Source organism: Ascaphus truei, chromosome 2, assembly GCF_040206685.1.
Source record: "Ascaphus truei isolate aAscTru1 chromosome 2, aAscTru1.hap1, whole genome shotgun sequence".
Classification (NCBI taxonomy): domain Eukaryota; kingdom Metazoa; phylum Chordata; class Amphibia; order Anura; family Ascaphidae; genus Ascaphus; species Ascaphus truei.
In genome coordinates this window covers 387,876,343-387,901,036 of record NC_134484.1, presented here as the reverse complement: position 1 = coordinate 387,901,036, position 24,694 = coordinate 387,876,343, and the positions used below count along the sequence as shown (strand labels likewise).

At 43.9% G+C, this 24,694-nt stretch overlaps 1 protein-coding gene across 2 annotated transcripts in view; it reads right to left on the bottom strand.

Annotated features, from left to right (window-relative positions):
- MEOX2 (mesenchyme homeobox 2) overlaps positions 1–24,694 on the bottom strand; it is a 125,515-nt gene that overhangs the window by 19,632 nt on the left and 81,189 nt on the right. The window lies entirely within an intron of this gene.

The following is a 24,694-nucleotide window of genomic DNA, read 5'->3' as shown; positions in this document are numbered from 1 at the left end:
TACATCATCAATTAATTTTATTTAATAAAAGTCAGAATAAAACATATGCCCTGGGTGACATCAGAAAAAAAACTGGTAGAATGTTTTCAATGATTGGAAAAAAAAGAAGTATGTATGTATGTATGCATGTATGTACATGTTTATTTACAGATTAAGCCTCCGGTTCTGTCTTGTCCTACTCGCGGCTCCCTTCCCCACACCCCCCCCGCGACAGATTTTTACGAGCAGTAGCGGGTGAATGCGCGCCGCGGGGAGGCACAAATTCCGCCACGAGCAGTCTGTGGACTGCCCATGGAGCGTCCCTGGACAGCGGGTCTGAACTGGAGACTTCATCTGTATATTGTGCTATCCATGTACATAGTGCTTCACAGCAGTAATTCACGTGACATAATTTCATTCCAGCTTTGGGAATACAACTTCATATGTTATTATGAAAAACGTATACTGTACATAGTTTATGTTCACTATTGTGTTCAATTACACAGTCTTGGTGCATATATATTTGTGTGTATATATATACACACGCACACACACTTATATATCACATATATTATTATGAATCAGGTGCTCAGTGTTAGCGTTTACACACTTTAGTTCTAATTTGTTAATGTATATAAACAATAGAAATTCATCTGAGTATAATATAAAAAGTGCTATTTTTTTTATTAGATACTGTACATTTTGAAATGACAACAGTATAAAATAGGAGTTCCATGGAGCATACTGTAACTGTGATTTTCCCATCTACAGGGACCTAAAATTAACTTTTAATTTGTTATAGTTTGTTGTAAAAAAAAAAAAAATATGGTTGCCAGTGCCATCAACAGAAAGCGCACATTATCAGGAGTTGATGATGTTAAAACTTCCTATTGGTGACTGGTAGTCATACTTGTAGTATCATGCCAAGGCTGACCTGACAGCCATAGTGTTCTCCTGGACATGTTTTCATGTACAGGAGATTTAAGGGTATTCTATCATCAACCCAGGGGGTCCCTAGATAAAGGAATAGGGGGATTGAACTCTGCCACCACTACCCCCCCCCCCTAGAGTCACTAAGGAGGGCACAAATAACCTTCTCCGCCAAAAAAATTAAGCAGCATGGATTTCTTTCCAAACCACTCATGACAATGGTTCATTTTTGTAACGCCAAACTTCTCGTTTGCTTTGTTTCTTAACTTGATATTACCAAAGGAAGGAAAAAAGCAGCATGATTTTGTGTAAACAGGCATACAAAGTTATCACTGAATACCATATTTCCTCGATTGTAAGACCCCTTCGATTGTAAGACGCACCATCGATTTGGACCTTACAATCGAGGAAAATTACTTTATCACTTACAATGTTTCAGGAGAGGTCCCATGTCAGCGGAGGATGAAGCGGGCGGTGGCGTTAGGGAGGTCCCACGTCTGCACATTGTTGAAGATGGACAGCGGGTGGGTGTGCGGTGGCAGGACAGGTCCAAAGTCTGCAGATGAATGAAGAAAAAAAAAACAGCGGGCATGCAGTGGGGTGCGGTGGCAGGAGATCATAATAGCAGGAGAGCTGAGCAGGAGCAGAGCGGCATAGGGGAACGGCTTGGGAGGTCCACACTGTAACCGGAAGTCAGACACGGTCAACTTCTGGTGTTACAGTGTGCACCTCCAAAGCCATTCCCCTATGCCGCTCTGCTCCTGCTATTATGATCTATTAGGTGCCTCCGCCACCGCACGCCCGCTGTCTTCTTATCTTCATTCACCTGCAGACGTGGGACAGGGACCTCTCCTGGCACCGCCGCCGCAGCACACTTCGTCCTCCGCTGACATGGGACCTCTCCTGAAACATGGTAAGTGAAAAGAGAGGGTTGGTACTGTTAATACATCGATTCTAAGACTCACCCCGATTTCAGACATGTGAAAATAAAAAAACAGGTGCATCTTAGAATTGAGGAAATAAGGTAATTTATCAATGCTATATTGTTATCAGAACGTTCAAACTAATTGACTGGACTGGTGAATCTATTGAGATGGATACATTGCATACTTGGAGAAAACATGAAATGATCAGAAACATAGGTTCTCCTTGCAAACAAAAGTTCATCAAAGGTAATCCTGACAAAAATCGACTTTAAGGTAAGCACATCATATGATATCGTATCAAATTGCTCTAATTTTTGGGAAGAAAATAAATATATAAATCTGCTGGTGGAAACTATTTTTGTTTTAAGGATTGTTATTGTATCAGGGAGATTTTACATTTGCTATTTTCACTCCCAACATTTTCTTTTTGTCTCATCCTAAATGTTTGTTGGGTTAATCCCTTCCAAATGAAGACAGTGACATCAACGGACTGGAAGAAATCCTTCATTTGCTGCTTCCTGACATATTGTTCTATACCAGGGAATAGAGGTTTTCAGTGGGACATTCCATTCCAAGCAAATGCAAGCAAGCAAAATACTACATTTAATCATTAGGTGACTTTTTTTGTTTTTCAATTTATTAAACGCTATTATTACTCTCTATGCTAACATTATCGCAAACATAATTACATAAGTCTAAACTCGATGGAATTAATCAAATGAAAGGTGCAAATCTCTGAAATAGTTTGCACCCTTTAGTGAATCTAGACCACACGGTTAAGTCGATTTCAATTAAATGGACCATCTTGCTTCGGTAGCAGAAGATATTGTTTCTTGGATAAAACAAATCTAAATGTAAATTACAAATTAAAAAATACTGCATGTTTTAAGTTACATTTTACGCATGTGTAGCCCTGGGTAGTTTTGGGCCTATAGGTCTGACCTCCTCCTGGCCGTGATACCTGGAAATGGCAGGTTTTCCAGGAGCAATCATGGGTTTTCCCCACACATGCAGTGCAGTGAGTCAGTGAAGGTAGTGTCATGAGGCCTTGTGTCCAATTAAAGACACAGGGGTGGTGCTTACTGGAGCTACTTACTGCATGGCACTTCTTGATTTAGTCAGTCTGTCCCTACCGTGAGAGGGGCAAGGTTACCAAGCTGTCAGGGCTCTGGCAGGCTTGAGGGCCTCCCTCCGGGGAGTGGTTAGGGAAACCTATACCTCCTATTCCACCAGGGGATAGCGGAAGAGCAAGAACCACTCTCGGTGCCCTTGGCTGGGAGTGTGTTCAGGGACATCCTGAAGGGGTCTTCAACTGCTGTGATTTTGGCTGCTGGATTAGGAAGAGAAAATAAAGTATCCTGTGCTTTTATAAAACACCTCATGCCTGAGACTGAAGTATATTGGGAGGAGGGGGACGTGTTCTTTTGCAGATACTTCACCCCATACAGCTAGGGGGTGCACGAGATGAAGGCGCTGCACCTGTGAGTAGAATTTGGGCATGACCCCAGAAGCCTATCCTGTTATTACCCTTTACCACCATGCGGGAGACTCAGGGCCCCCCTTTACCAGCAGGTATGCACCACACTGACAGATGTAACCAGAGAAACATTTCCCGTAGGAGACCCTATGTGAGCTTCGGTGGGGGAAACAGGGTTACACATGGATATATACGTGACAAATAAAACTTTTTACACATGCAATTACTTCAACCTCAATGGAATGTGTAAGCATTGTGACAAACGCCCCTCTTTTGTAGAGCTGACGTCTGTCTGGGATCTTCCCAACACAGTCTTCTAGGGTTAATTATACAAAAACAGGATCATACAAAGTATTATGCTGCTTAACTCAGGCTTCTGCCTGCTTTATTGTCATCCCAGTAAGGGACTGCATCTTTAACATGTGTAGGCAGGAGGCACTCAGCTATTAACCTTCAGCGGTTTACTCATATCAGTGTAATAGTATTTCCCACACTGTTACTTCAAGAAACAAAAACCAAATCATATAAACAAAATCCTATCCCATTCAGGGATCTAACTACACAGCAGAATCAGCCTCTCTAACTGCTGATGGGCCAACTAACCTGGTTCCCCAGCTTAAAACAATGCCCTCTCATTTAGGGTCACTAGATACAGCATACAGTCTTTTAGATACAGCAATAAACATTTGTTTGTCTTATGTGTTCGTGGCGGGAACTCGGTCCCAAGTGTCCAGGCAAATCCTATGGTACTGTGATACTTGAAGGGGGTGTCCTCCCCAAATTGGATGCAGGGGAGCAGTGAAACCCCCAGTCTCTAAGAAGAGAGACTGAAAAGCAACCCTCTTTGCTCTAAATACCTGTGCTAGTGATTAGGAAAGCAGGTGAGGGAGAACTAGACACATTGTAATCTGTGATCTGGATTTTCCATCCACCATCCTGAGTAAATGTGAAGCTGTGGAATGGATCATTTTGCACTATTCCTGCACTTTCTGACCTAAAACGGGGCAGAAAGCTGCCTAACATCTTTGGACTATGTCACAGCATATGTACGGTATGTTTGGGTTCATAACATGTTTACCCCATAGAGCAATACACAATACTGCAATATGTACAAATGAATGACAACATTACCCAGTTGCTATGGTACTTTCTTTATATTAATGTGATATTTTTTGTTCCAATCTTTAAATGATCAATTTCTTCAATTTCCTGTTTTTGTGCATGCATAGTACTGTACAGTAAATACAGTACAACCTGTATTTTTCTATTCTGAAGGCTTTCTTTCTATACTGGTATTTGCTCAGTTATTTTTTACATCTTACCTCTCCAAACATCTTGTTTTCTTTTAAATATAAAATGTAGTAAATCGCTAGTTTTTTTTATGTGTTTCTGGAAATATCCCTATTTAATATCCCTTCTGGGATATGGGCTGTGAGATACCATCCCATTCTGACCTTTAGGTCTTTTTTCACATCATATGAAGAAAGACCCTCATGTTTTCTCTCTAGTGGAAAAAGGGTTGGAGACCCAAAAAATGTTGGCAGGTTTCATATTAGTTTCCATCTGTTCTGCAGATGTTACAACTGACTCAAAAGTCTTGTTATGTTTTATAAGGACTCATTCCTGAATGCCCTATGATAGATGTTAAGTCTAAAATGTTTAGCCCTGGGGGGATCGGGGAGATGACCCTCAGTCCGCTCTCCAACTAAACATACATCTGGTATACTATATGCTAATACTTTATGTATATTAAATTATATGATTCAATGAAATACAAGGCCATGTTCTAAACACAATTTTGATCAATTTCCAATTTCACACTCGAGACTTACTTGGTTCACACACATTATTGTGGATTTGCAAAGAAATAGAAATATTTGTGTAAAAATTCGCTGGCCATACTTTGAGAAGTTCGCCCATCTCTAGTCGTGGGTTGACCATGATTGTGTCGATCACAATCACTTGGTTTTCTAAGGGGTGAATATATTATTATGTTCAAAATTATTATTAGGTATTTTTAGCATCCGTTCTAGGTTGGCTTGTCTATTTTACCTATGTTTATAGTCACCATCAGGTCCGCCATTAGGGGGAGAGTGCCAAAACATCTGTCCCGTGCCCTGGTGGCTGAGTGGGGCCCGCCAGGTTTGGCCTTACCGGAAGTAGGTAAGAAACGTCTGGGGTTTTTTCAGTGGCCGGCACCCTTAGTCTGCTGGGCGAGCAAAAGGTGAGCTTTCCCCCACCCCCCCACCTCATCAGGCTCCACTATTCCCACCCTTACAGACTCCCCAGGCCTCCACCTCGACATTGGGGCCTATGCAGTAAGCACCGATAAGCCACTTATCACCAGCTTATCACCAAAAAAGCCAACTGCTATTCAGTAAGCAGCGATAAGTAGGCGATATGAGACGTTTTCGGCAAATTCTTTTGCTGAGAAAAAAAATCGCCAATGCGCGATGTTGAGCCACTTTTCGGCACTTATCGCTAGTTTTGCAAACTCGCTCAATTCTAGTAGCCTCGATCAGCAGAAATCGGAGAGCCAATGCTTCTAAAGGTAAGATAAATATTGAATCTATGTACTTTTATTTTTACAGGTTTTTTTATTGGATTTTTTTTTTTAATATATATATTGTTTTTCATTGCCCATTGACTGCTAATGTATTAATCTGTGCCTGTTTAGGGTACAGATGAATACAGTGGTAGCCAATGCATTTTTGGTCAAATGCATTTTCTGCTATTGACTGTTATATTCTCTATTTCTGTTTATTGTTTAGATTAAATTGTTTTGAATTGTGATGGTTTGTGTATTTTATTTGGACAGATTGGTTAGTGTTTTTATTAAATGATGTACTTTGTTGGCTACTGGTTTTCATTTATGTGTTGCCTAGTGGTTGTTTTAATTGATTGTTGTGTTGGTTACTGGTTTTATGTATTAATATATTGTTTGGCTAGTGTATGATTTATGTAATATTTTGCCTAGTGGTTTTAATGGTTTTATTGAATGCCTAGTGGTTTTATTTCTTTAATTGATTGGCTAGAGGTTTTATTTAGGTAATTGATTGGCTAGTGCTTAAAATGTTTGATTTTGTGGGTTTAGGTGCTTGTTGTATATGTTTGATTATTGTGTATTTTGGACATTCATGCTTTTTTATTAGGGTGACCATTGACTGCTATAGTAGTTTATCATGCCCATATTATATGGGTACGATATACTACTATGCCACTCAATGGGTACAGGGTGGGTATAGTGGGTCTGGGGTGGATGTTTAGGCCTCCTTCGTGGGTAGCGGGGGAGGGTGGGATAACCCCTTAATTACTATAGCGGTTATTAACTGCTATGGTGATTAAAGGGTTAGGGGCCATTAGATTATAGTTGTATTCTTTCTGACAATGGAGGACATGGCCCTGAAGTATGCTGACGAGGAAGCCCTTCATAAAGGCAGGGGTAAGTAGAACGGTTTTATTTATTTCATTTATTCTGGCTAATGTTGTTTATTAATGGGCAAATGATCTATTATCCATATCTGGATAATAGTTATGTTGCCCCTGTGGGGCCCCCTGCCGGCCTATGTTATCAATCATGTGTTAAAATAAATAAATAATGGTTTTATGTGGGGGCACAGGGGTGGGTTGTGTATTGGTGCTTACTATATATTTGAATATAATTTTTTTTACTAGTGTACGTGAGCAGGGGTCTCCGGAGCAGAACTGTGTTAATTTCAGGTCCAGGGACCCCTGCTTCCTGAGATACAGGCCCTGTTGTGGGGTGCTGGTATTTCCTATGCATGTAAATTTCCTGTGTCATGTGACTGGGACATTTATATGCATAGGAGATACCGGCACCCCATAACGGGGCCTGTATCTCTGGAAGCAGGGGGTCCCAGGACCTGAAATTAACATGGTTCTGCTCCGGAGACTCCCTGCTCACGTACACTAGTAATAATATTTAAATTAAAAATTATTTATTTCCGGCGAGATTTGCGCAGAGAGGCAGCTCTCTCTCGAATCAACTCGCCGGGTGAGCCCTTTTCAGAGGTCAATCATCTCGACGCCGGCTACTCACCATTTTTGCAAATGTTGCTGTCACTGGTATTCGGGGCTTTCTGCATACTGTGATAGCAACGCTGTCAAAAATGGAGATTTAAAATCTCTGGCGATTTTTTCTATTGGACTTTACTGCATGAGACCCATAGCAATTTTCCGAATTACTCTGAGCCCAGAATACTTACTGTCTCTCTAGGGCAATACCGACTGACTCCCTCAGCCCCTAACTGACTCGAAAGAAAGAGGATAATTCAGGTACAGGCAGTCCTCGTTTTACAACGCTTCGCTTTACAACGAATGGCTTATCCAACACTGTGCAATGCATACCTATATTCATTTTTACAACGCCAAAATGGCTTATCCAACGCTCTTACAACGCTTTGCAACGTTGTGTATGTGTGTATATATACACATTCACATAAACAACGTTGCAAAGCGTCGTAAGAGTGTATATATATAATTTTATACTATATAATATTATATTATACTATATAATATATTATTTATTATGTTATATTATATATATAATACAGTATATACACTATATAATTTATGTGTGTGCTGCATATCTTATTGCCTGCATAAAATATTTGGTGTATTTTAGTGTTAAAAATGCCTTCAGGAGCGGAACCTTTCATTTAAACAGTGTTTCTATGGGAAAGGGTGTTTCGCTTTACAACGTTTCGCTTTACAACGACATTTTGAGTAACGCATTGTGTCGAATAACCGAGGACTGCCTGTACTGTGCTAAAGTCCACAAGCTAAGTGATGCAACAGCTGGTGCTCAATCATGGAAATGGCTATCCTGAATGACACACAAATATACTGATACTAAAGGAGATGAGTATGGTTTAACATACTTTCCAAAAAATCTATTTAATGAGCCGAAAAAGAAACCTTCATGTCATAGCCTTTATCAAGGGTAGGGGCCTTGTGTTGGGTGGGCCAATGGTGGGGGTATGGGTGAACCTGCTTCTTTCATTAGGTGATAACAATTGGCAATATTGGTGGGAAGTATCGGGGTTCAGTGAGTAGCACATCAATAATTAGCCGTTAGTTCTTCATTTCCATTCTCATTTGCTATACCAGTTTACAGATGCAGCCACGAGTATCCCAACACTTTTTGTGTTATCTAAAAATTTGAGGTAATCTCCCAGTAATGCTGCAACATTTCTGTGACATTTCTGCAGACAGACTAATGGCCCATCGGATTAACACAGCAGAATGTCACAGAAATGTTGCAGCATTACTGGGAGATGGCAAGTGTTTGGATACTCGTGGCTGCATTTGTAAATGTATATGTAGCCCTCTTACCTCCACCCTAAGTGAGATTGAGGTGGGTAGGTGTATCTGACTACTTATCAGTGTGGTGCTGTACCTGTTTGGCAACCAGGAGGGCTGAGCTTCCGCCACGGGGAACCTGGTGTGAATTACTCTTACTACTACTATATGGTGCAGCGCCTCCACCTGTGATGGCTCCCAGCAGAGCGGGAGTTGTTCCTCGCAGGACACATACCAATGAACACATACACTGGATGTAAAATAGCAACAGTCTTTTCTATACTGTCGCGGCCGAGTTTATTCTTACCTTTACCCGGTCTCGGCTGCGACAGATACCGGGCGCGCGCAGAGATGTCTCGCACGCGCGCCGGAGCCTCGGAGGATCGGTCCTCCGATCGAGGCACCCCCTCCCCTCTCCGGGTCCACCGGGTCCCCCGGAGCCCCCCACCACCATCCCCCACATTAGAGCAACCCAGGGCTCCCTCGGGGAGCCCTGGGCATGCGCGCCATGCGTGCACGCTCCCGATGATGCGTGACCGCACATCGATGACGCGCGGCACGCCAAGGGAAAAAAACGAGCAAGCCGGGAGACCTCCCGGCTTGCGGCTCGAGCCAAGTAAGAATAAAGTGTGCCGCCTGTGTATGCAGAATGTAACTTAACACATACATCAGCAATACACAACAAGATATATGTGCCACCCTCTGCCACTAGCTGGCAACTATAACCTTGCCCCTAACTGGGCTATAACCTCCTTAGCCCCTAACTGGGCTATACCTTTACACCCCCTTCCCAACCCCGTGTCCAAAGAGTCCAAGCCCACCCAAGTGTGTGAACAGGCCTGTCACATGTGAGGAGCAAGTTAAAGTTGGTGCACGTGTGGAAGGGTGTAAATACCTACCCAGGTGTCTCTACACCTGGGTGTCTTTGCAAAGGATCTACCGGCGCCGCTTGGTCCAGCGCTGATCTGTACCTCCGCGTGGATGGGGTCCAGCCGATTGTCCCACCATAAGGACAGTCTCTGTATCAGCAACACAGCTTACAGGAACATGCAGCAACACTATCACTGGCCCCTGCACTAGGAACTGCACAGGGTCTCTCTCTCTCCATACACTAATGAACTGCACAGGATCTGTCACTAGGTCCCTGCCTAGCACACAGATGAAAGGGCACAGGGTCCTTACCTAAGGGCCTGTCCCTATGAACACCCACCCTCACTAGTGGGGAGTCAGGGCCTCAACTCTAGCCTGGGGATTTCTGGCCTAGGGCATAAGCTCGCAGCTCTCTGCCCCCCTTCTTTCCCCCTCTGTGTCCTCAGCCTGACTGAACAATCACTGTCTGCACACAACATTGTATCTTCTTTGCAGCCTGAGAATCTGACAGCCTTAGTGGCTGTCTGACTACATGTGACAGGGATCATAGGGCATTCCCCAGAGGCTGCTGGGAGATGTAGTCCACTCAGGATCTCTTTCCTATGGGAACCGCGTGCGCGATCTCTCCTGCGCCTGTGCGAAGCTGTAATGGCCGCCGCTACGCTTAACTGCGCCTGCGCAACTTCCCAGAGCTCCTGCACACTTGTAATAGCCACCGCTACCCTTGCCAACAACTGCGCATTGCAAGAAGCTCGCCCCACAACCAAGATGGCGGCACCCACAGGGAGAAGTCGCTGTCCCCTTCCCCCACTGCCACAGGGGTAAGGCAGGGGGCAAAGGAAAATCAGGGAACCCGGGAGTGACCCACTTACATATAAATAATTAGGCAATGCATACTCATTTGCATGCTAATTAGCGGGCCAGGCATGTGCTTTTTTTGGGATGTAGGCCATCAAGCCATGGATTAAATATGATTTTTTTTACATTGTTTTTAAAATTTCTCTGTAGCATACCTACAGCTCTATTAACCAATCTATTAACTTTTGATAACAGGGCTGTAAGTCATTAAACACAGTAGAAAAAAAATCCTTAGCGTTCCATAACGCTTAAAGCTGCAGAACAAGCAATATCCTACATGTGTGTTCTATTTAATAAATCAATTCTCTACTATGACAAAACAACTCTGAATGACATTTTTAATGTATTATAATGTAACAAGCATTTTTGGTTTCTATACGAACCATTTTCAAAGTCACAACCCCTTCCTTTTCTAAAGCAGACTCTGGCACACTCCTTTTTGAGCCCTGCCATCTCTCTACCTGTGCACCAATTGTATCTAGTGACTGCCTGGTCACATGATCTTTCCCACAGAACTTTTTATTTTGGTCCTCTTGTGCTGCACTGATAGTCATTTAGTGAACCCGAGTCAAATCTTCGCCGATAGATCACAGGAGAATGGATCGATCGGCAACTTAGCTAATTACTTATCATTGTGTGCATTGTATTGATTCCCATATTAAAGGGGGGGAGGGGAAACAAAAAACGGCAGCTTGAACTACTGCACACTTAAACTTTCAATTGGGGTACTGACGTTGGGTCCAATATCCCAAACATTAGCGTGTTCCAGCGCATGGCTCATGGCGTTCGGTCTGGTGCTGGTGTCTAAGGGGGTGGTTAGGGGGGGTGGATAATGGAGGAAGGTGCCCCAGGAAGGGTTGTTATGCCACCAGAGGAGCTAGAGGGTAACCCCATGTTTGCTATTGAGGTTAATAAGAAATTGCTTAGACTTTTTGGAATGCAAGGGGGAGAGGTAGATAGTCTAGGAATACATTAACCCTTTAGTAGCCCAATAGCCATGGGTTGCCCATACAGGTGCAGCGGCCGTTATCCGAACATTTCACAAAGCCGTTTTTGTGAGCTCTGCAGTATTCTACGCGTCATTCGCGCTTTATTTTTCCGTGAACGCTGCTTTGAATGCCGCCAGTCACACCAGTCACACCTGTGTTTACCGCGGTTGATTTCCTTGAAATACCTGGATTCTGATTTCTTTGGGTGCAATTCTTTGCGTATCCGCCAGGTGGCAGGAAAGAAAGAATGAATGAATTGCAATGTGTATAGTACTGTGCTACTGTGTCAATTTGCAGGTGTTTAAAAACCAGATAAAAACCAAGTCTACAATAAAATACCACAGTGGTCCATTGTGAATCGACCTTGGTCCTTGAAGTCGTTATCAAATTTAGGCGTTTCATGCTAAATACCTCCAAGACACAATGCTGTGAGCTTTTTTCTACATTCTTATCCCTGCACAATTGTTGGCTGGACCGGACACCATCTGTACACCGCACACGTATAAAAAACCTGACTGTAGTTATGCATTTTTAATATGTTCTGCAATTAATGCTGCAACAGATAAGATGGCGACTGTATCAGAAATATATGAATATTTCATTTCAAACTATGATTTTTACAAATTTTCACCTGACATTTGTGAGTGAAAGCGTTCGGTAAGACAAACCTTAACTAGCGATTATTGTTTTTTTTCGTATTGCCCCTACTCCCGGAGGAGGGTATTGGTGTATGATCCCAGATTTTTACAGTATGTTTAATCATGGCCACTGCAAAAGGCAATAAAAGACCGGTTGAATTGCACTTAGATTTTTAGATTTTAAGAGAACAACTCGCGATCGCTCACTGTAAGGAATCCGTTCCTTTTTTTGGCTGGAGCTCACTCTTGCAGAGTTGGTGAGCTATCAGTCACACCCTCCCTCCCTTGGATTTCCAAGCACTGTTATCTGTGCTTGCAATCACTGATGCTCTGTCTCTCTGCTCTGGCATTGGAGGAATTCCCACACACCTCTATCTTGGGATTGGCTATCTGCCCTTCTTATACTGGCTTATCCCTTTGACTCATTGCTGAGCATAATCCCAAAGTACCTTTGATGTAACTGTGTTTGGCCACAAGTTTCTTTGTCTTAGCCTCTTAGTTCCTGGGGCCTGCTGCATTTCTCCATTGCAGAGGCAGTGTCCTGGTTCCTGTGCTGAAGCGCTGGATCCCCAGCGCAATCCTTCAGCTTCCTGATTCCTGAGGCCTGCTGCTTTCTCTCTCTGCCGAGGTCAGGTTCCTGGGGCCTGTTGTATATCTCCATTGCAGAGGCCGTGTCCTGGTTCCTGTGCTGAAGCGCTGGATCTCCAGCCTTAACCTTCAGCTTCCTGATTCCTGAGGCCTGCTGCATTTCTGCCTTGCAGAGGCCTTCGTTATGGGCCGCTCCCGCTCCTCGCGAAGAGGCCATTCCCGCAGTGCTGCTGCTATGCTGAAGCGCTGCATACCTGATTCCTTGTTGCCGAACTATAGCCTGGATATCGACTACTCTACCGTCTCCAACCCTGACCCTTCTACGATTGACTACGGACTGCGCAACCCTGAACCGGCTTTGTGGTCTATGGTTGGTGTATTCACATCCCCACCTTAGCCCCGCGGTCCGGTCACAGTTGGTGGCGAGCCCGTCCGTTACACCCACTTGTGTTTCTTGATGGTATTGCAGACAATGCTAAAATGCCATTTTCTACACCCGATAAAAACACTAGTAAACTCTCATCTTAATGCCAAAAGTTTGAAGAAATCATGCGGCACGACCTGGTTATGCCCAGGAATACAAATCGTGAAATGTTCGGATAACGGCTGCTGCATCTGTAACTAATTAACCACTTGGGCTACTAAGGAATATTATTTCAGAATGCTTTAGCTTATCTTCCATATATGTATATAGTGGGCATCATATACAGTACATAGGCAAAATGCATTAATTTTTGGTGGTAGAAGGATATCACCAGGTTTCAGAATTTAGGGATTAGCATACAAATTAGTAAATTGGGATTATTAACTAATTGTTATGTTAATTTCTGATACATTTAACACATGCATAAATGATGTGTTATTTTATGTAGTAACCGTTTAGTGGATTACCTGTTACAAATAACTAATATATATTTTCTACTTTTTACTTTTGGACTTTAGTGAATCTCCCCCTTAGTACTTTGTCTATAAAAAATAAGGAACATTTTTCTTTAGTATAATAAACTTTTATGCATTTTACTGTATCTGTGCATTCAAAATTCAATGTTGTGCTTTAAATGAAACCAGAATAGAACAAAGTCTGCTGTAGTTTTTAAAACCTTCCTAAATATAGGAAAGAATTTTGATTGTTGAAATGGAAAATACAAGTTTGCAGATTCCATTGCCAAGTTATCATGTACAGAGCATGATGTGCAGGGTTGTCTCCGTACCGTATACATGTCAAGAAAATCTGAATGTCTCAAATTAAATAGTAGTAAGTGAATTTGAAAAAAAAGTAGGTAATTTACTCAGGTACAAGTAGTCTCACAAAGACTGTGATGGTAGGGGCAGAGGAGCACAGTATATTAAAGTTTAAGCCCGCTTGTTGCCCCTACCAGTCAAGATGGCAACCCAGGTACAGGGTCAGAATGGCCATATCTTGTCTACCAAATAGTTGTTCGCCCTGCTATAATAGATAACTGGAGGATAGCGATCTGTAGCATGGTTGCTGGGTGAGATAATCAGTTGTTTAATGACATTATGTTTTTTTTTTTATGGGGAGTGACTCATTGAATGCTTGGGCCACTATCACAAGTTTAGTGACTTGCCTTTGTGTGGGGCAATGTGAAGTGTCTGGGACAATGAGGACGTGGGGAAGGATAAGCCCTCCTGCTGGTGATCTACACATTCTAATAGCAGAGCATGGGGTATGCCCCTGAGGGAGGTATGGAACTGTATTTGGGAATTGGGGCCTGGGTGCTAGCTCTTTTGGTTCTATTCCCATCGGTTAGTTCCAATTTTCCACTCTCACCAAGTCCCAACTTAGAGGCTATCCTTAGGTATTGTCACTGCCCACGGCCCAATTGGTCCGTCTGTCCTAGTCCATGACTCCTGATTAGTTCAGCGTATAACAGGTCTACGCTGATTGGTTAGCACCCTTTCCTCCATGATTTCAGAGCTGATCAGGGCTTCACAGATGTTCATGGTTGGTCTCGGTGTCTAGAGGCCAACTGGAAATTGAACTGTGGACTAGATGCGGGCATTCCTTGTGTAGCCCCTTTTCTCCATACTAAAGGAACCACCTGTTTGGTTACCAGAAGGCCTGAGCCTCCACCTCTGGGAGCCTGGGGTGTCACTAGGTCACCTCGGTGCAGCACTTCCACCTGAGAGGGATCCCTGCATAGCGGGATAAGCCCCTCACAGCAACCAATACTGACAGTAATCACACACGTAGGTGTAAAAGGTGAAAAAAGGTGAAAAATACACCCAGTGAGAGTCCCCAAAGTACAACGGTGCTTTCCCCAATGTCCAGGCCACCCAAAGTGTATGGAGTAGCGCTTCCCCTTGAACTGTTGGTGCACAGAAGAGGTACCTGCCCGGCTACTCCAATACCCGGGTGATACCGAATTACAATCAAGGATCCACTGATCCAGCAACATCGTCATGCACGAAGGCGTCCGCCACTGCGTGGGGTGAACTCCCGCTGGAGGATATCACCTTTAAGAGTCTATTAAACATAGGTGGTCTGGTCCCAGACCACAGGTCGTAATCACTGTGTGGCATCTCACTGGTGCTAGATACTATCTATAGGCAGCTACTGGGGGAAATGTCCCTAGCTAGGGGCTTTCCCTGTAGAAACCACAATCGGATATGAGTCGGGGCCTAGCTGGGGCCTAAAGGGAGGTATCTGGCCTAGTCTGGGAGCCACTTGCCCCCAGACACTACCTTACCCCTCTGCATCCCTGCTCCGACTGGCCCTCATGCTCCAAGCGCGCCAAATGTATCTCTTTCCCCTCTGAGGATGCGGGGAGCCCTATTGGCTGTGCTGCGTCTTGTGAGTACCTGCCCCTTGGGCTGCTGAGATTTGTAGTTCCCTCTAGGATCCTGTATCTATTGGCCGCTGCAACTATGCCCTTCTGTGCATGCGTCGGGTCTCGTGCATGCGCGATGACAACCAAGATGGCGGTGCCCTCCCATGTGCACCACCCCGGAGCCCCAGCGACCCAGTCGCACCTCCGACCGCTGCCCGCAGCTTCCTGAGCAACCCGGCACTTGCCGGGTGCCCACATGCCCCGCCGGCGACACGCGCGTGCTTCCGCAGCCACAACTTGTACGAGGGGACCAGAGGTGGAACCTGGCTACACTTGTCTTGAAATTATAGTGCAAAACTAAACATCTCCCGGAGACCTTTGACTGCTTTATTGAAACATACCTCAATCTTTCATAATTGAGAAAAGCTCTATCGTAATTGGAGAAAAAAATATGTTTTTATGACATTGATTGTTAAACAGAATCTGGGGAAAACATTTAAAACATAGAAAGAGAATTCTCATTTAACAACTTTGTTGTTCTCATAGTCGCCATCATTCATATTTCCCTTTATTTTAGGCATTTAGAATCCTCGATAACACTCTATTTACAGTAGGGAAGGTTTGAGTGCTGTTTCTTATATAATAAGAATAAGTTTGCAAAATGTGTACCCTAAAATTTTTTAAGAATTATCTTTGCATCTAATGCTCCAACACCAAGCGGCCTGTGTACTAAGCATCACAAATATCAAAATGGGCACTCTCAAATGTCGTACTGATGTACTCTAACATAATTACCTTATGTTTCTCAATGTGCGCCTTAAGTATCAAAAAGTATCAAAAATCATTTTTGTGAGATATTTGGACACGTATGAATGTCATGTGTATGCCCCTCAGATATATATGGCATGTACTAAAAATGTTTTATCCATGCGCCTAAAAAAATAGTTAAACCTGAGTAAAAATCGTCCGGCAAGTTGAACCTGCTATAATCCCCTAAAGAGTCTGTTATATTATTAGCGCAGAATTATGTTGCCAAGTACTGTATCAACCAAAATGTATGTGACGCAGCAAGGATGTTAAATTATATACTGTAGGTTAAACAAAATGTAATGCTCCCTGGACATTTCCCACAGGGTACGCCCCAACAGTCTCTCTCAATCCTGATGAAGGGTATCCACGCTCCCTGGAACAATTCCCACAGGGTACCTCTCAAAATAGTCTCTGTGTTCGGTAAGGGTCTAGGAAACCCACTCCCTGGTGTAGCTTCAGAGAGGTTCCCCCCTACCTTAACTCAAAATGGGTGGCCTTTGGTGATCCTTCAGGCTCTTCTCATGGTGTCAGCGCCTCCAGTCATAGCAGGCTCCAGGTATACTGGAGACAGACCCCACGAAGACAGTCTTCTCTCATACCTCTAACCAATAGACTATAACTTAGGCAGAGGTATATAAAACAGGATCCTTTATTGAGGCAGCCACTGCAGTTGTTATTACAGTGAATGCATAGATTCTTTAGGATAGGTCCCAGACCCCTGGATGGTACCGGCCTTCTTGCAGTCTTGAGGCCTTGTGCTCTGTGCAGATCTTTGACTGCAGTCAGCCCCAAGAAGGAGAGACTAGAACTGCATGTTTCAACCCCAGGAGGGGGAGACCTCAACTGCATGTCTCTACACCAGGATGGGGAGACCTCAACTGACTATAATTTAGAACACTTCCTCTCTAAAGCACAGAGGGGTAGGGCACAAGGTGTGCACCATGATTGGCTGTACACAGACCCAATTCACCTCAACCCATGTCACTCAGAGAGGTAGCATGAGGGGGGGGGGGTTAAACCCCACAGGATAGCCTGTCACTGCCTCTAGCTACTAGGACTTACGTGACAGGAGGCAGAAAGTATAGCCTGGACCAGCCATAGCTACATATATAATATTGTACTAATACTTTACATTTACTAGTACTAGAATTAAATGTAAAAAGGCACATCATTCTCAATTCTTTAAATGCTATCAATCGGGTAGTCAACATGCATCAAACTTAATTTCAAACAACAACCTTGCATCATATCAATGATGTCACATGATGACATTCATACACAACGCACATTTAATGAAGGTACTGTATGTACTACTTTTTAGCACAACATTTTTGACACAGTGTGTATTTTTATATATGATTTTAGTACATAGGCCCCCATATGTATGAAATGATTGGATTTTTTCTTGACACAAATATGTTAGCCCATAGATCTGGCAGCTAACACATTTCTTTTTATTGACAAAGAAAACAAGATGGAAAAAAAAAAAAAAAGGCCAGAGAATCAAAATTACACTGTAATTTGTGCTTCAAAAGTCCCCTTTTTCTTTCCTTTTCCACATAAACTCAAAATGCTGCTGTAACTCAGGATAAACGGTGGAGACAACAATAGACAAAGAAGCTCTAATGCTACATCCATTAAGACAAATGATTTAGTTCCGATCTGTTTTTTCTATTTTTATTCTTCTCATAATTATGGGTCATTTAGTTCAATCCATCGGCCAAAACATTTCAAGCCTGCAACCATATCAAGGTTTACTCTATCAGCAGGTCCTACACTACACAATATATACAGTGTATTTTGTATTTCTTCCACTGGAAAGAGAAAAGAGGAATCAAAACAATAATATAGCCAATAGCATGGGATGCTTGACATACATGTTTTTATTAAGGGGTTAAAACTTAGAAGCTCTATATGTTCTATGTGTGAGCTATAGTGTGTTACAAACTGGTTAAAAATAAGTGTCCTGGGGGGCGTGGCTTGGAGCTCAGACAAGATGGACGTGTAGTGCTTAAGCTCCTGAATAGCAAAACCACAAGCTTTATCCATCACAGGGCATCGTCGCTCTAATTACCAAAAAAGACACAGATTTAGAGTGTAGTAGAGCTGGGGATCACCACAAACTGAGACTTGAACAAATCGGACTATATTTGGGGAAATTACCCACTTATGGGGCCTAGATGGTGTGGCTGCTTGTAAACCTACTGTAGGCCGAAGAGACACGAGGCCCTGCAGTATCATACGGATAAACAGGCACTCAATAAAACCACAAAATCAGACACCCACTTACAGATGCAAAGTACAACATATTTGACTTTATCACAGAGCAGAAGAGTATAAGAACAGAGCTGAAAAAAACGTGAGTTGGATTCTGCCCCTCTCCTCCTGAGGCCCTGGAGAATACACAGGCGAGCTGACTCGCAGATCTGTCCCCCCAACCCCCCTTCAAACAATTAAATTGGAACCTGGTCTGCCTCCCACGCCTGTCAACCCAAATTAGGAAAATCTCTCTTTCTGGACACCCCTCCTCCCACGGGTCTCGGCTGTGGCAGAGCTGTCAACTGCCAAGCCGAGCCTGTATCCCTATTCCCGAGCGCTGCACACCCCTGTCACTCGGCGCCATTTCACATAGGGGTCTCACGGGTGCTGCGAGCTGTACCCACACCTGAGCCTCGGTCCCCCTGGGCCTGATCGCCCTTCCTCACGAGGGCTGCAGCCTGTCCCCCGCCTGAGCCTATCTCCCCCTGCACGCTCTGGAGGAAGAAGTGAGGGAGTAGCCAGCAGACTATCAGCCGGGCATGGCTTCTAAAATGGCTGCCATAGCTCTGTGAGGGAGAGAGAGCCAAGTACCGGACATACCTTCCCCAGACCAGAGGTCCGTCAGAGCGCGCCTTCCTGCTCCGTGGTCCTGCGCTCCCCCCCCCCCCCCTACACACCTCCTGCCGTCCCTACTGGGGACTGAGGCTACTGGTGGGGCCTGCGGTGGTGGCGGAGGGCTCGGGTGCGACGGGAGGATAATCAACATGGCTGCCATGGCGCTGTAGCTGCACGCAGCACTTACCTCTCCCGGCCGGCAGAAAATCTGACTAGCGCGCCTTACCGCTGCTCCCCCCTGCCTCCCTGTGCTCCCCTGCCTCCCTGTGCTGCCATCGATCTGCCTGCTCTGTTGCGGTGTGGAGGGGGGCTGAGAACAGCTGCTACAGCAGGATCGGAGCTGCCTGGATCTCTGCGTTCCAGCCTGCGTGTCACCGAAATCCAAGATGGCCGCCGCAGGCTGGATTTAAAGGTATATCACCCCCCAGGCACTTAAATAAATAAAAAACACCAAAACACAAAAACCAACCAGCCTGGGTAACACACAAGCATAAAGCACTGAAAAGCTGAAAAACAGGGCTCTGAGTTGTATTCCAACACACTTTCTCCCCATCCCTAATCTTCACAATAAAAAAATAAATATATATATACAGCCACTGTGCTGAAAAACCTCCCCTGCCGTTGGAGCTCCCCAATGTATGGCTACCTACGTTTAAAAAATAAAGAAATACCGCAGTCATAGTCAGAGCCTACGCACGAACCGGCCGGCTATTTAACAACATCATGAAAATTGACAGATAAAGCAACCAAAGCTAATAACTAAATCCCACCTGCACGGCTATAGCTGGTGGGGTACGTCCCTGAGCAACGTAAGTGAGAACTACCAAAATAAGAGTAATCAACACCACAATGTCCCTCGGTGGTGCGCACGTGGCGCAGCCCACAATGGCCTGAAGCGGGCTCCATGAGGCGGCGGGCTTACCAAAGCATCTAACAAATCAAAAGAAGTAGGAAACGCATAGACTGGAGGCGTTGGATATAGTACTCCCCAGAATGGCTCCGAAAAAAGCAACCCCGCAAGACTTCTTCAAGACAAAGGAGAAAAGCAAAGCGGGCAGATCAGAAAGCAGAGCGCCATCTCCCACTCAGTCAGACACTGAACATGAACCTGAGGTATGTGAACAAACATCAACCAAAAAAGACATTGAGAACTTATATGCAAGCCTAAAAACCTTACTCCACCAAGAGCTCCAAAGCGCTCTCAAAGACCTCAGAACAGAGGTCAGCTCTATAGGAGAACGCACTGATACACTGGAACATAAAGTGGATGAAACCATTAACAACCAGACTACTATGGATATGGAGATCCTGGCCCTAAGAGCCAGAATGGCTGCCGTGGAGGAAAAACAGGAGGATCAAGAAAACAGGGCAAGAAGGAACAACCTCAGGTTCAAAAACATTCCAGAGACAGTCACAGATCTGGAGAGAGCAACAACTGAATGGCTACAGACCCTTCTCCCGGAAACACCCCCAGCACTACTGATCCTGGACAGGATACATAGAGCTCTCAGACCGCGACCACAAGCCGGAGATAGAGCTCGAGATGTAGTGGTGAGGATGCACTACTTTAAAACTAAAGAGGCAATTTTTAACCTGGCACGGGAAAAAGGAGGGCTGAAATGGGGAGATGTGACGATAGACGTGTACAACGACCTAGCCCCATTAACGCTGTTGAAGAGGATGGCTCTGAGACATATCACAAAAGTCCTGAGAGACAACGAAATCCGATACAAGTGGGGGTTCCCATTCCGCCTCATCGCCACCAGGAATGGAACGCAAGCCTACATGAAGGATCCAGAGGAGGGAGTGGACTTCCTAGAAAGACTGGGATTGCAACCACCAGACTCCATGTCCAGCGAAGAACGCAGACCGCCTCCTGTCAGACCCGTATGGAAAGAAGTGGGCAGAGGAGCCACTCCACATAGAAGAAATCCAAAGGATCCCCAGAAATCTTAAATTTTAGGTCTATGCAAAACCTGCTAAAGTGGAGAAGACCCGTAAATCCCGACATAAGGAACTATGCCCAAATGATAGACTAAGATGTGTTACATAGATCCAGATAAGAAATAAGTAGGGGCCAACATCATTCCCTCCCCCATGCTTGAGCAGGTAATCCGTAAGGTAGAAGTAGAAGTACTGGTGACAGTACGCAGAATACATGTAGTTATGCAAAAATACATAAATGAAAAAGCAAAAATGTATGTTGTAGACAAGATAGGGGAAATGTATGAACCCGGCTGTTGAATCATGCCTGCTCGATATACAGCTGGTCACAATGGTATAGAGGTACACACCTGGCAAGGAAGATCTACTATATTAAATATTAAATAAAAAATAAACAAAACGGGATAGAAATGTTAACTGATAAAAAAAAAAAAAAAAAAAAAGTTGATTTGTTGAGCGGGCCCGCCGCCTGGGGCCGCAGTACGGCCATTACACACCCAAGGTTATGGGTGTGAGATTAGCGCTACAGCGCAACCGCAGAGAAAGTTCGTTCACGTCCAGTGAACACACAAATCCAGGCTATGTTAGTCACCTGGATTATCCTATATATGTTGTTTTATTTTTGATGTTTACATGTTTGAATGTTGTCATTACTGTACGAGGTGCAGGGATACCCTCCAGGCCGACCCTCAAGGGAAACCAGAAAATGAATCCACTAGAGAAGAAGACCTCACACCCAGGTAAAAAAAAATGACACTAACACTAATATCACATAACACCAAGGGATTGAACAATGTAGTAAAAAGGAAGCTAGCCATGACGGAATATAAAAGACTATCAGGGGACATAATATTCCTACAAGAAACGCACTTCACTGCTGGCTCCACCCCCACGTATTGGGACAAATTATACCCCCAGATATACACAGCTTCGGCAAAGGACGAAAAGAAAAGAGGGGTGGCCATACTCCTAGCAAGGAACTCTCCATTTAAGGTAGACAGGGTAAGAAGGGACCCAGAAGGACGGTACCTAATAATCACGGGGAGCATAGAAGATACACAAATAACCCTAGTTAATGTGTACGCACCAAATGAAAATAAGAGAATATTTTTCACAAAATTGTTTCGGCTGCTGGGCACAACCTCCCGGGGCCGCCTGGTCATGGCGGGAGATTTTAATATAGCCTTAAATGAAAAACAAGACAGATCTAAACCTGCCCTAGCTAAGACAACGGCTGCCCGAAAGGGGGAGAGAAAAACCCTAAGAGAGGGACTTAAAGAGTTTGATTTAAGGGATGCATGGAAGGAGATGAATCCGCAGAAAAGGGACTTCTCTTTCTACTCAGCCCCCCACAAAGTATACACACGGATAGACTACATATTTGTAGATTCCTTACTGATCCCAAAGATTACAAAGGCTACAATACACCCTATTACTTGGTCAGATCATGGTCCAGTTGAAGTGCACATTGACGACATACACAAGAAACCAAGTAAAGGGACATGGAGACTAAACGAGTCTCTATTAAAGATGCCAGAAGTCATAGTTGAGATCAGTAACGAGGCCTCCAACTACTTCCGAATAAACGAAGGTAGCGTGAACTCACCCTATATCCTTTGGGAGGCCCATAAGGCAGTGGTGAGAGGAAAACTTATCAGCGTCGCATCGCATAGAAAGAGGGAGAGACAGAAACAAACAACAAGCCTGCAAGAAAAGATAAAGACCCTAGAGGAGGCACATAAAGTAAATCATAGCATAGCCATGGAGACCGAATTGCGGGACCTCAGAGGGAAACTAAATTTACTACTTACTGATAAAGCTGAAAAGGCCATAGCTTGGACAAAACAAAAATTCTACGAGAAGGCCAATAAGGCTGACACAATGATGGCCACAAAATTGAGGAAGGATAGAATGCAATCTAGAATACATAGCATTAGAAGAAAAGATGGGGTGTGCACAACAAACCCACAGACAATAGCTAATGAATTCACCACATATTACAAAGAGCTATACAATGGAGATAAAGTAGATAAAGGGAACACCACCAAGAAAAGACAGAGAGCTTTTCTCAGAAAAATAAATTTGCCTAAACTCACAGAACAGGATATAACAACACTATCCCAGCCAATTACGTCGACAGAGGTTTTAGAAACAATAACGGGGTTGAAGAACTCCAAGGCCCCGGGACCAGATGGTCTATCCAATATTTACTATAAAAAATTGGCCCACATATTAGCTCCCCAATTACTAAAGATATTTAACAAAGCTCTTGAGGGAGAACAGTTTCCTCAAACGATGCTGGAATCAAAAATAATATTAATACATAAAGAGGGAAAAGACCCCACCCAATGCAAAAGCTACAGACCGATATCCTTGATCAATAACGATCTCAAAATATTTTCCAAAATATTGGCCACAAGATTAAATACGTATCTTCCGCAACTGATAGACGCAGATCAGGCTGGATTCATACGAGGTCGCCAGGCCGGGGATAATACACGAAGAACAATTGACTTAATCCAGATAGCCAAACTCGATAAAACGCCTTCGATGCTACTATCTCTAGACGCCGAAAAGGCTTTTGATCGTATTGATTGGGGATATATGTTTGAGACACTTCGAGCATTCGGGGTAAAAGGCAAATTTATGAATGCTGTTACATCACTATATGGAGAACCCACAGCTAAAGTATCCTATATTAATATGCAGACTGAGAAAATCAACATAAGGAATGGCACAAGACAAGGCTGCCCCCTGTCACCCCTATTGTTCGCGTTGGCGATAGAACCTTTAGCAGCCCAAATCAGGGCGAACCCAGATATCGGGGGGATTAAGGTCAAACAAAAAGAATATAAACTAGCATTGTTCGCCGATGACATATTGTTAACCATTTCAAAACCCTTCACCTCGCTCCCAAACTTATTTAGTAACTTGTCAGAGTTCCAGAAACTATCGGGGTTTAAAATAAACAACGAAAAATCCGAAGCCCTAAATATAAATCTCCCTCAGGAACAACTAAAGCTAATAAAAATAAACTTTGATTTCACGTGGAAGAAACAGGCTATAAAGTACTTGGGAATATGGTTGACTAACACACCCGACACTATATATGAGACCAACTACCCATCACTAATAAAAACGCTGAAAAAAGAATTAGAAGAATGGTCCAGATATCACATATCATGGTTGGGTAGAATAACTGCCATCAAAATGAACTTATTGCCAAGAATATTGTACCTTTTCCACACACTTCCAGTACAGGTCAGAGCCAGGGACATGCATGAGCTGCAGAAAGCTATCACAAAATTCATATGGAATAACAAAAAAGCGAGAATAAAACTGCCCACATTATATAGATCCAAACAGTCAGGGGGGCTAGCTCTGCCACACTTGTGGCAATATTTTCAAGCGGCACATGTAAGCCAGCTGGTTCACTGGCACGCACATAAACAGAAGAAAAAGTGGGTGGAAATTGAGTCCGATGTGATATTTGGGTCATCCATAGAAATGATACTGTGGTTAACAAAAAAAGAAAGACCAGCTTTGAGGGTGCCCCTGGAATCTATCACACACTCGCTAACCATGTGGGACTCATTGAAACTTAAACATGGGCTATCCACCTACAAATCTCAGATGACACCACTATTTGACAATATTAGCTTTATCCCGGGCACGGAACCAACAGCGTTTAAAGACT